Source organism: Panthera onca, chromosome B1 (genome assembly GCF_046562875.1).
Source record: "Panthera onca isolate mPanOnc1 chromosome B1, mPanOnc1 haplotype 2, whole genome shotgun sequence".
Classification (NCBI taxonomy): Eukaryota; Metazoa; Chordata; class Mammalia; order Carnivora; family Felidae; genus Panthera; species Panthera onca.
Window position 1 is genome coordinate 152,579,475 of NC_138342.1, and position 10,875 is coordinate 152,590,349.

The following is a 10,875-nucleotide window of genomic DNA, read 5'->3' on the forward strand; positions in this document are numbered from 1 at the left end:
GGGCCGGGGTGCGGGAGGGGTGTGTGCGGAGGGAGGGCTCCCGTTGCCTTGGCAACCCTTCCCCGCCAGTATAGGCCTCCGCCTCCGACCGACCCGGTGGAGAATTAAGCCACTGCGAGGGACGCGCGCGGTGTACCGGGCTTCGGCGGTGCCAGCCTGCCAGGCTTCACGGGGCACCCTCAGGGTGCCGGCAGCTCTGCGAGGGCGTCCCACTACACGGAAATCGGCCCCGCCGTACGCCTGAGAACCGGCTCGGGCTGCTGTTGAGCGGCTCCGCAGGGAACCTGGGGATGAAGGCGGGACGCCGAAGAGGAAGCTGGAAGGATTGGCTCAGGAAATACCCCGGGACCCGGAGACAGGAGACCTGGTATGGGAAGACCCTGAGCGAGTCATTTCATCTTGGTTTCCCACATGGGAAACATCAATGTCAAAGTAGATGGCCCCCAAGGCCACGGACCAGCAGAGTCAGCATCACCTGGGAACTTGTTAGACACGAAAATCCGGGGCCCCATCCCAGACCTGCAGAGTCCTGATCTCTGGGGGCGGGGTCCCGCCAGCTGTGTTTTAACAAGTCCTCCAGGTGATGCCCATGCGCGCTAAAGTTGGAGAAGCGCTGGTCTCAGGCCCCAGTTCTCAGACTTCGCTGCCTGTTAGAATCACCTGGGAGTTTTTGACTCTCCCAATAACCAGACGGTACTCTGAATCAAATGAATAAGAATCTCGTTTGTGGGGTTGGGGGAGGAGGAGCCCAGGCTTAAGTATTTTTTAAAAGCTCCTCAAGAGATTCCAATGTGCAGTCAAAGCTGAGACAAAGCAGTGCCCATCCCCCCACCCGGATCTACTGAATCACTGTCTGCGTTTTAAAAGATCCCCAAGCGATTCTCACGCACATCAGGATTTTGGAAAGCAGCTCTAAGGAAGGTCTCCTCCAACATTAAGAATCTATGACCTCATGAAATAGGTCTAATTTGGTTTTACAGACACTTAGAATGCTCCATTCAACATTTTCTCATATGACATAATCCTCATTATGTCTTTCTCTGTTGCACTTGAACTCTAAAATCTTAATTACAGGCTTTTTAACCTCTCAGGAGACTTCAGAGATTATGAAGTGCACCATACCCCCTTCACAGTGGAAAAGGCAAAGACCCTTCCAGAAGGTAAAGACATTTGCTCAAGGCCAAGGGACTAGAATGCTGCCCCAGGCACTGGGTCCTTTCTAATACATCGTATCATATCACGAGGTTTTGTTTTGTTTTGTTTTTGTTGTTTGGTTTTGTTTGTTTGTTTTCCTCAAACCTTGTGATGGCATCAGAGATCCGGAGCTTGCTTTGAGTGGGGTTGGAGGTGGGGAAGTTGCTGAGTGGAGCAACCCACTGACTTCGCTGCTGATCGGGATCCGGGATGGGGTAGGGGAGAGAGAGGCGTGGCTTAAGCCTTTGTTTCCGAGGACCAGGGCAAGGAGGAGGGTGGATTTACAAGGGACTGAAAGCTGGGTGGTTTCTGGCTACCTACCATCAATTTCCTCTCTTTCTCACGGAAACAGTCTGGTAGTAACATCATCAGCCCTCTTCCTCTTCCAGCCAAGAGAGAGGCACTTCCAGTGGATTTGAATCCTGGTTGGAGTGGTTAGAGAGGCTGAAAACAGCAGAACCGGTCCCCAGCAACCGAGGTCCCCTCCAAGAAGGTCAGTCCTGCCTGGGGGCCACTGCCTGGGGGCTTCCAGACTCCCAGACACCTTTCCAGGCTAATTCTCCAGCTTTGCCAAGTCTGTCTTCCTCATATCCTTTGGATTAAGTCATCAGAGCAGGTTTCTGTTACTCTAATTTAGATTCTGATAATATTCAGACTTTCCCTCCATTTTCAGGGTTGAGGTTTTCATTCTCAGATCACAAACCCAAATAATAAAAAATAATATAAATATCCTCTAGTCTATATTGATATAAACACTGAGTAAATAAATGAAGTAGAAGAGACAACTCTTTCTTACAGAAGAATTCCAACAAATAAATGTAGAAGAAATGAGGGATATAGACATTCCCTGTAAGAACACCACAGCAATAGTTGCTTCAGGGAGCAAATTCTCCCTTCCTCTACATTTTGTTCAGGCTCTCAAAGGATTGGATGATACCAACTCACACTGAGTAGGGCAGTCTACTAAACACACTTATTCAAATGCTGATCTCATCCGGAAACATCCTCACAGACACCCAGAAATAATATTTAATCATGGCACCAGGGGCACCTGGGTGGCTCAGTCGGTTAAGCGTTTGACTTTGGCTCAGGTCATGATCTCGCGGTCCGTGAGTTCAAGCCCCACGTCGGTCTCTGTGTTGACAGCTCAGAGCCTGGAGCCTGCTTCAGATTATGTGTCTCTCTCTCTCTGTCCCTCCCCTGCTCATGCTCTCTCTGTCAAAAGTAAAGATTGGAAAAAAATTTTTTTTAATTTAAGAAATTAAAAAACAAACAAATAAACAAAAAAATCATGGCACCATATGGCCCCATCAAGTTAACATATAACACTAACCATCATATAGTCTCCATAGTTTTGCCTGTTCCAGAATGTCGTTAGCTGAATCATACACTATGTAGCCTTTTCACATTGGCTTCTTTTACATAGTAATATGCATTTAAAGTTTCCTCCGTGTCTTGTCATAATTCTGAATAATATTCATTGCTTTTTTTAGCACTGAAAAATACTCCAATATCTGGACATACTACAGTTTAACCATTCACCACTCCCTTGTAATCTTGGTTGCTTACAAGGAATCTTGGTTGCTTCCAAGCTTTCTCAATTGTGAAGAAAACAGCAGTAAATATCCATGTGCAGCTTTTTGTGTGGACGTAAGTTTTCAACTCCTTTGGGTAAACACCCAGGAAAACAACTGCAGGATTGTTTGGTAAGAGTATGTTTAGTTTTGTGAGAAAACTCCCAAACTGTCTTCCAAAGTGGCTGTACCATTTTGCATTCCTACCAGCTAATAATAAAAGTGCTTGATACATCTTCACCAGCATTTGGTGTTGCTTTTATTTTTTTTAATTATTTTTTTTTTTACACTTATTTATTTTTGAGAGACAGAGCATGAGTGGGGGAGGGGCAGAGAGAGAGGGAGACACAGAATCCAAAGCAGGCTCCAGGCTCCCAGCTCCCAGCTGTCAGCACAGAGCCCCTCGAACCCACAAACCGCGAGATCATGACCTGAGCGGAAGTCGGATGCTTAACTGCCTGAGCCACCCAGGTGCCCCTGGTGTTGTTTTATTTTTTACTTTTTTTTTTTTAACACGTATTTATTTTTGAGACAGAGAGAGCATGAACAGGGGAGGGTCAGAGAAAGAGGGAGACACAGCATCTGAAACAGGTTCCAGGCTCTGAGCTGTCAGCACAGAACCCGACGCGGGGCTCGAACCCACGGACCACGAGATCATGACCTTAGCCGAAGTCGGACGCTTAACCGACTGAGCCACCCAGGCGCCCCTCTGGTGTTGTTTTATATATTCACTGTACATGTGTGGTGGTATCTTGTTTTAATTTGCAAATCCCTATTGACATGATTTTAAGCATCTTTCCATATACTTGCTTGGCATCAATCTTCTTTGGTGTGATATATGTACAGATCTCTTGTTCGCTTTTAACTGGTTGTACATTTTCTTATTTTTGGGTTTTAAAAGTTTTAAAAAATACTTTTTGAATAACTGTCCATTATCAGATAGGTCTTTTGCAAATAACTCCTCCTTCTCTGTGGTTTGTCTTCTCATTCTCTTAACAATGTCTTTTGCAGAATAGAAGTTTTTGTTTTAATAAGTCCAGTTTACCAATTGTTTCTTTCATGAATTATGCCATTGGTGTTGTAACTAAAAAGTAATCACCATATTTAAGGTCATCTAAGTTTCCTCCTATGTAGGATTTTTATAGTTTTGTTGTTTACATTTAGGTCTATAAACCATTTTGAGTTAATTTTTATGAAAGGTGTAAGGTCTGTGTCTATATTATATATTATATATATTTATGTGTGTGTGTGTGTGTGTGTATATATATATATATATATATATATATATATATATATGGCATATGGATGTCCAGCTGTTTCAACACAATTTATTGAAGACTCTTCTCTATTGTGTTACCTTTGTACTTCTATGAAAGATCTATTGCCTATATTTGTATAACTTTCTGGGGTCTCTGTTCCATTGATTTATTTGTCTATTCATTCTATACTGTCTTGGTTACTGTAGCTTTATAGTAAATCTTGAAGTTGGGTAGCATCAGTCTCCTGATTCTGGCCTTCTCCTTTACTATTACGTTGACTATTCTGCTTCTTTTGCTTCTTCATATAAACTTTAGAATCATTTTGTCAATAACCACATTTTTTTTCCTTGGGATTGCATTGAATCTATAGACCATTTTGTGAAGAACTGACATGCTGCCAGTATTGAATTTTCCTATCATTAACATGGAAACTATCTAGTTCTGTGATTTCTTTCATCAGATCTTATAGTTTTCCTCATTGAGATCTTGTACAGATTTTGTAAATATTTCATTTTGGGGGAGGTGTGAATGTAAATGGTATTGTTTTAAATTTCATATTCCACTTGTTCATTGCTGGTATATAGGAAAATTATTGACTTTTGTATATTAACCTTGTATCCTGCAACCTTGCTATAATCACTTATAAGCCCATTTTCTTGTCAATGCTTCCTGATTTTCTACGTAGATTATTATGTCAGCTGCAAAAACAGTTTTATATCTTCCTTTTCTATATGTATACCTTTAATTTCATTTCCTGTCTTATTGAGTTAGCTAGGACTTCCAATATAATGTTGAAAAGCAGTGGTGAGAGGGGACACTTTTGCTTTGTTCCTGATGTTAGTGGGAAAGTTTCTGGGTTTTTTTGTCTGTTTTTTACCAATAAGTATGACATTTGCTGTAGGCTTTTTGTAGATGTTCTTTATAAAGCTGAGGAAGAACTTTCAGTTTTTATAATGAATTGGAATTGCTTTTGGTCAAATACTTTTTCTGAATCCATTAATAGGATCATGTGATTTTTATTGTTTTTCTGTGATGTGATGAATTACATTAGTTAACTTTTGAATGCTGAACCAAACTTGCATACCCAGGGGATCATGGTGTTTTTCAAATTTATCCTTCTATTACCTTCCTTTTATTGTAAATTTTAATCTATTTACATTTAAAATAATTAATGATAAAAAAGAATTTACTTCTGCCATTTTGCTATTTGTTTTCTGTACATTTTATAGCTTTTTTGTACCTCATTTCCTCCATCATTGCTATCTTTTGTGTTTATTGTTTGTAGTGACTTTAGATTTTCTTCTCATTTCCTCCTCTGTAGATATTGTTTTTGTGGTTACTATGAGCCTCATATATAGCAACCTAAAGTTATAACACTCTAATTTGAATTGACATCAACTTAACTGTAAGAGCTTACAAAAACTCTGCTCTTATGTAGTTCTGTCTCTCACTCTGTTATTGATATCACAAATTACATCATTATACATTGTGTGCTGAATAACATAGATTTATAATTATTTTTTTATGTCTTTGTCTTTCAAATTCTGTAGAAAATTAAAGTGGAGATACAAACCAAAATTACAGTAAGATTGGTTTTTATATTTGTCCACTATTTTACATGTGCTGGAGATATTTATTTCTTCTTATGGGTTTCGTTATCAACTAGTGTTGTTTCACCTCACCTTGAATGACTTCCATTAGTAGTTTTTGTAGACTAGGTCTAGTGGTAACAAGCTCCCTGAGCTTTTGTTAATCTGGGAATATCTTAATTTCTCCATTATTTTTGAGGACATTTTTCTGTATATAGAATTCCTAGTTGACAAGATTTTTTCTTTTAATATATTAAATGTATCATCTACCTGTCTTCTGGCCTCCATGGATTCTAATGAAAGATCAAATTGATAATATCATTGAAGATCCCTTGTATGTGTTGATTCTCTTACTGCTTTTAAGATTTTTTCTGTGACTTTTAGTAGTTCGATTATGTGTTTCACTGTGGGTCTCTGAGTTTATGCTACTTGGAAGTCATTGAGGTTCTTGGATTTTTAAATTCATGTCTGCTTTTCAAATTTGAAAGTTTTTATCCCTTAATTCTTCAAATAATCTTTCTACTCCTTTAACTTTTCTTTCTTTGATTCCCATGTTGGTCCATTTGATGGTGTCCCATCGGTGTTGTAGGCCTGTCCACTTTCTTCATTCTTTTTCTTCCTACTCCTTAATCATTTCAATTCACCAATCTTCTAGTTAGCTGATTCTTTCTTCTGCCTGAGCAAATAATTTGTTGACTCCTGCTAGTGAATTTTTCATTTCACTTGTACTTTTCAGCTCAAGAATTTGTTTGGTTCCTTTTTATAATTTCTATCTTTTTATTGGTATTTGCATTATGTTCATACATTTTCTGGATTTCCTTCAGTTCTTTGTCCATGTTTTCCTTTAGCTCTTTAAGCCTGTTTAGGACAGTGATTTTAATATTTTTTCTAGTTACTCCAATGTCTAGAATTTTTCAGGGAGACTATTTTGTTAAATTTTGTAAAACTTGTTAGTTACTTTGAATGGGTCATACTTTCTTTTTTTTTTTTTTTTTTTAGGTTTCATTTTTTTGCATGCCTTGAGATTTTTTTTTACTGTTATTGTTAAAAATTAAATGTTATAATGTGGTCACTGGAAATGAGATTCTTACCCTTCCCCGGAGTTTGCTAGGGGCTTTTTGTTTTATTATTATTTAAGGTTGTAATAGTCTATTTGTTTTGTTACTTTCCCAAACTATTTTTGCAAGAACTGTATTCCTTGTCATGTGTGGCCACTGAGGTCTCTGTTCCTTCAGCTCCTGTTAGCTTAATGTTTTGGCAGAGATTTCTTGGAATGCTAAGAGCTTAAAAAAAGAACTGAAAACAAACCAAAAGAAATCCTTCTTCCAGTCTTTGCATATCTGTTCTGTGTTGTGGCCCTCCTCCAACACTAGTCTTGAACTGAGCCTAGGGATCACTTGTAAGTGAAAACTTAAGATCTTCTTAATACTTTTCTCAACATGCATCTTCGTTTAGGTATGTATACAAGTTCTTTTGAATGTCTTGATTTCCCAAAGAATCTTCCCCAGCTTTTCCTATCAGGCCTTAAGTATCTTGACTGTTACATATCTTGACTATATTTTGCCCCAGGTGTTTGCTGGTTGTTAGTTCTCCTTACAGTATTTTGGATCAAAGCCCCACTGCCTTTCAGCCTGAGTTCTGAGTTAGGTAAAAGAAAGATAAACACGTTCTGTTAGCCCTTCAGGTATCCTCTAGACAGGTTACAGCAGACTTAAGTGTATTTTTGACTCAAGTGTACTCTGCTCTCTTCAGAACCGGATACCAGGGTCCACAATGGTTAACATAGGCTGACCCTATTTCAAGACTGCCACTGTGCTGGAGATGGGGTGGGACAGTGGCATGTAAAATGCTACAAATTTTCCCTAGTTTTCAAGTCATCTTTTAATTTATTCAGCATTTGCTTTGTTGCTACAAACCTTTGACTGTTTTCCAGAGTTCTGACAAGCTTGGATCTGAACTTGTTTTTGGACGTTTCTGTGTGAGGATACAAGGTTAGATCTGCCTATTCCATCAATTTGTTAATATCACTGTATATGCATTTTCAGTGATTTTATTCCGAACATTGCAATAGTTTAAAAATATTTGTAAACTGGAAAGTAGGTATATTAAAGTCATGTTATTTCATTATACATTTTTAAAATAACAAAATTTACAATATTAACCATTTTTAAGTGTACAGTTCAGTATTAAGTATATCCAAATTGTGAATTTCTACAACGTGAATATACTTAACAATACTGAATTTTTTTATTTCGCAAAACTGAAACTCTGTATCATTGAACGGTAACTCCTTATTTCCCCTTCCATCCAGCCTATGGCAACCACCATTCTCCTGTTTCTACAAATTTGACTGCTGTAGATACCTTACATAATTGAAATCTTACATTTGTCTTTTTATGACTGGCTTATTTCTAAATGAAATATAATAAAAATGTAATAAAAACAAGTTCCATCCATGGTGTAGCATGTGACAGAAACTCCTTTTTAAACACTGAATATTACATTATATGTATATATCATATTTTCTTTATCTGTTTATCCACTGATAGATATAGGTATTTGGGTTACTTGGCTATTGTGAATATCACTACGATGAATATAGGTGTCCACATATCTCTTATTTTAGATTCTTTTGGATATATACCCAGAAGTGGGGTAGCTGTATATGGTAATTCTGTTTTTAGTTTTTTGAGGAACTGCTAATACTCTTTTCCATAGTGGCTGTACCATTTGACATTCCCAGCAGAGTCCACAAGGATTTCAGGTTCTCCACATATTATTTAACCCCCTTTCTAACTAGTAAGTATTTTATGGAAAGACACTTTGGGACTATATGCTTTTCCTCACAAACTCACCTGCCAATTTTAGCACCCACAGATGATGACCACCTAGATCAATTATTACTGTGATGCCTGCAAGATAGTGACTTTCTAATTTTGTCATTCTTCCTATATCTCCTAGTTGGCAATCTATTCTAACAGAGAGATTTCTCTTTTTCTTTACTAATTTATTCATGTCAATACAAACTAGGTAAATAGAATAAGACATACACCTAAATCTTGAGAGATACCTCTGAAATATTTATGTAGAAAGGTCATGTTGTCTACAGCTTACCCTCAAATATTTCAGCAAAATAATAGTAATAACATACACACTCACATAATCAGGAGTGCCAAGTTAAATGTGAAAATTGTTAATTATTCAACTTAGGTGAACAATATATGGGAGATCATTGTACTGTTTTGCAACTGTTTTTGTGGATCTGAATTTTTTCAAAATATAAGGTCTAGACATAGTTTTAATTGAGACACTGACAATACCTTCACGAATATTTGGAAAAAAATTAAAGTCAGCCTATAGGTTTAATTTACCAGCATTTGAATATATTCAAATTTTATTACCATTGTCTATAGACATTTAAACTAGCATCTGTGCAACAGTCCTCTGAGGCAGAGAGCACACCGCACAAATCTTACATACTAAGATAACGGTACCATGTTCAACAAGACTGTTTCATGATTAAGTAAACCAAGCTTGACAAAGCGGCCAACTCACGATGGATGATTCCAGTTTTAGGACATAAGTGAACTTACTACATAGGGAACATTACAAACAATATTAAAATGTTACAGAGACTTTAAAAAGTTTATATTTTTTCCCTAAGACTATATATAGACATGGTTCACATAATAGAAACCTGTACATTACAGCACTCAGAGGTTTTAGCAAAGCATACATTATAGACATATTTGCCATACAGTGCAATTTTATTGTGTAAGACATGAATCATAGTGCACTTAAATCCAAGAGTCACATTCAAATATATCAAGAATACAATCCAAATACCTGGCTATTGAAGAAATACATATTCTTTTTTTATGTAATTAAATTGTGCAAGTACAACATTTTTAGTGTAGATGGTGATAGATCTATAAGGATTCGAAGCAACAGAACTCAGGGTGTATTCATGTAGAATAATCCACGTCTCCAAAGATATGTGCACTTTAAAAGTGAAACAAATGACAAATGTCTTGGGCAGAAAGACACAGGCAGTGTGGCACAACTTGCTTTTATTACAAATTACCAACACAGTTCATCTGTATACTCATAGATGGCTAGACAAAATGGTTCTAGAAGTCCGTAAGCTCCAGGAATTCTTTTTCAGGACAATGTAGTGTCCACAGTGAGCCCCACTATCTTTCACTATACAAACTATAGTTCTACAATGTAGTTCAAAAATGGTACTTTCTTAAAGGGGAATTTAGTTAAGTTCAAACTTTCTAAAACCTCATCCTACAGTTTCATAGGGTCTCTTCCCAGCCATTGGTTTCAAAGAAGAAGATGTGGTGGACACTAGATCATAAGGACTGAGTAACGGTAGTTTTATTCAAGAAAAAAAAATCAGAAAACTGATACTGTAAGAAAATTAGCATTTCGTGTCATCTGAGAATAAATATTAATGGAGAAATCAGTCTTTAAATGTTTTTTAAGATGGTGAATTACATAAAAATACTATCTGGTAATAAGTTAGCATATCAGCTCCGGAGAGGGGAAAAGATCTAACCCATGTCAAAGAAAAAATAAATTATCTATGTTATCTTGAGGTATCTTGAGCATAAACCTGTACCAGATGTACTGAATGACTTCATCCTCTGGTAAATTTCAAAGCTGCCAGAACAGGGATCTACTATTCTAAAATTTGCCAATTTTTTTTTGTCCAGGAAATAACTTCTGATAAGGGTGCTCATAACACCCTCTTAGTTTTCACTCATTAAATCTGGATATGGGTAAATAGCAAAATTTTGCCTCAGGTTGGGGTCTGGTAATAAGTAACCTGGTTAAGACTGACAATAAGGGGCGCCTGGGTGGCTCAGTCACCTGAGCATCCAACTTCAGCTCAGGTCATGATCTCAATGCTCATGAGTTCAAAACCTGCATCAGGCTCTGTGCTGACAGCTCAGAGCCTGGAGCCTGCTTCTGATTCTATGTACCCCTCTCTCTCTACCCCTCTCCACTCATGCTCTGTCTCTCTCTCTCTCTCTCTCTCTCTCTCTCTCTCAAAACTAAGTAAACATTAACAATTTTTTTAAAAAACCTGACAATTAAAATAGCTAATCCTGGGGGCACCTGGGTGGCTCAGTTGGTTAAGCATCCAACTTCGGCTCAGGTCATGATCTTGCCAATCCAAGTTAGAGCCCCGGGTCAGGCTCTGTGCTGACAGCTCAGAGCCTGGAGACTGTTTCAGGTTCTGTGTCTCCC

The 10,875-nt window shown here is 38.0% G+C and overlaps 1 long non-coding RNA gene across 1 annotated transcript; it reads left to right on the plus strand.

The window, feature by feature from the left end:
• The first annotated feature begins 52 nt into the window (after window positions 1–52).
• On the plus strand, window positions 53–3,008 carry LOC132691888 (uncharacterized). The gene is made up of 4 exons (XR_009616043.3): window positions 53–367; window positions 1,075–1,160; window positions 1,584–1,687; window positions 2,688–3,008. It is a non-coding gene; the product is annotated as an uncharacterized LOC132691888 (long non-coding RNA).
• The last annotated feature ends 7,867 nt before the right edge of the window (window positions 3,009–10,875 follow it).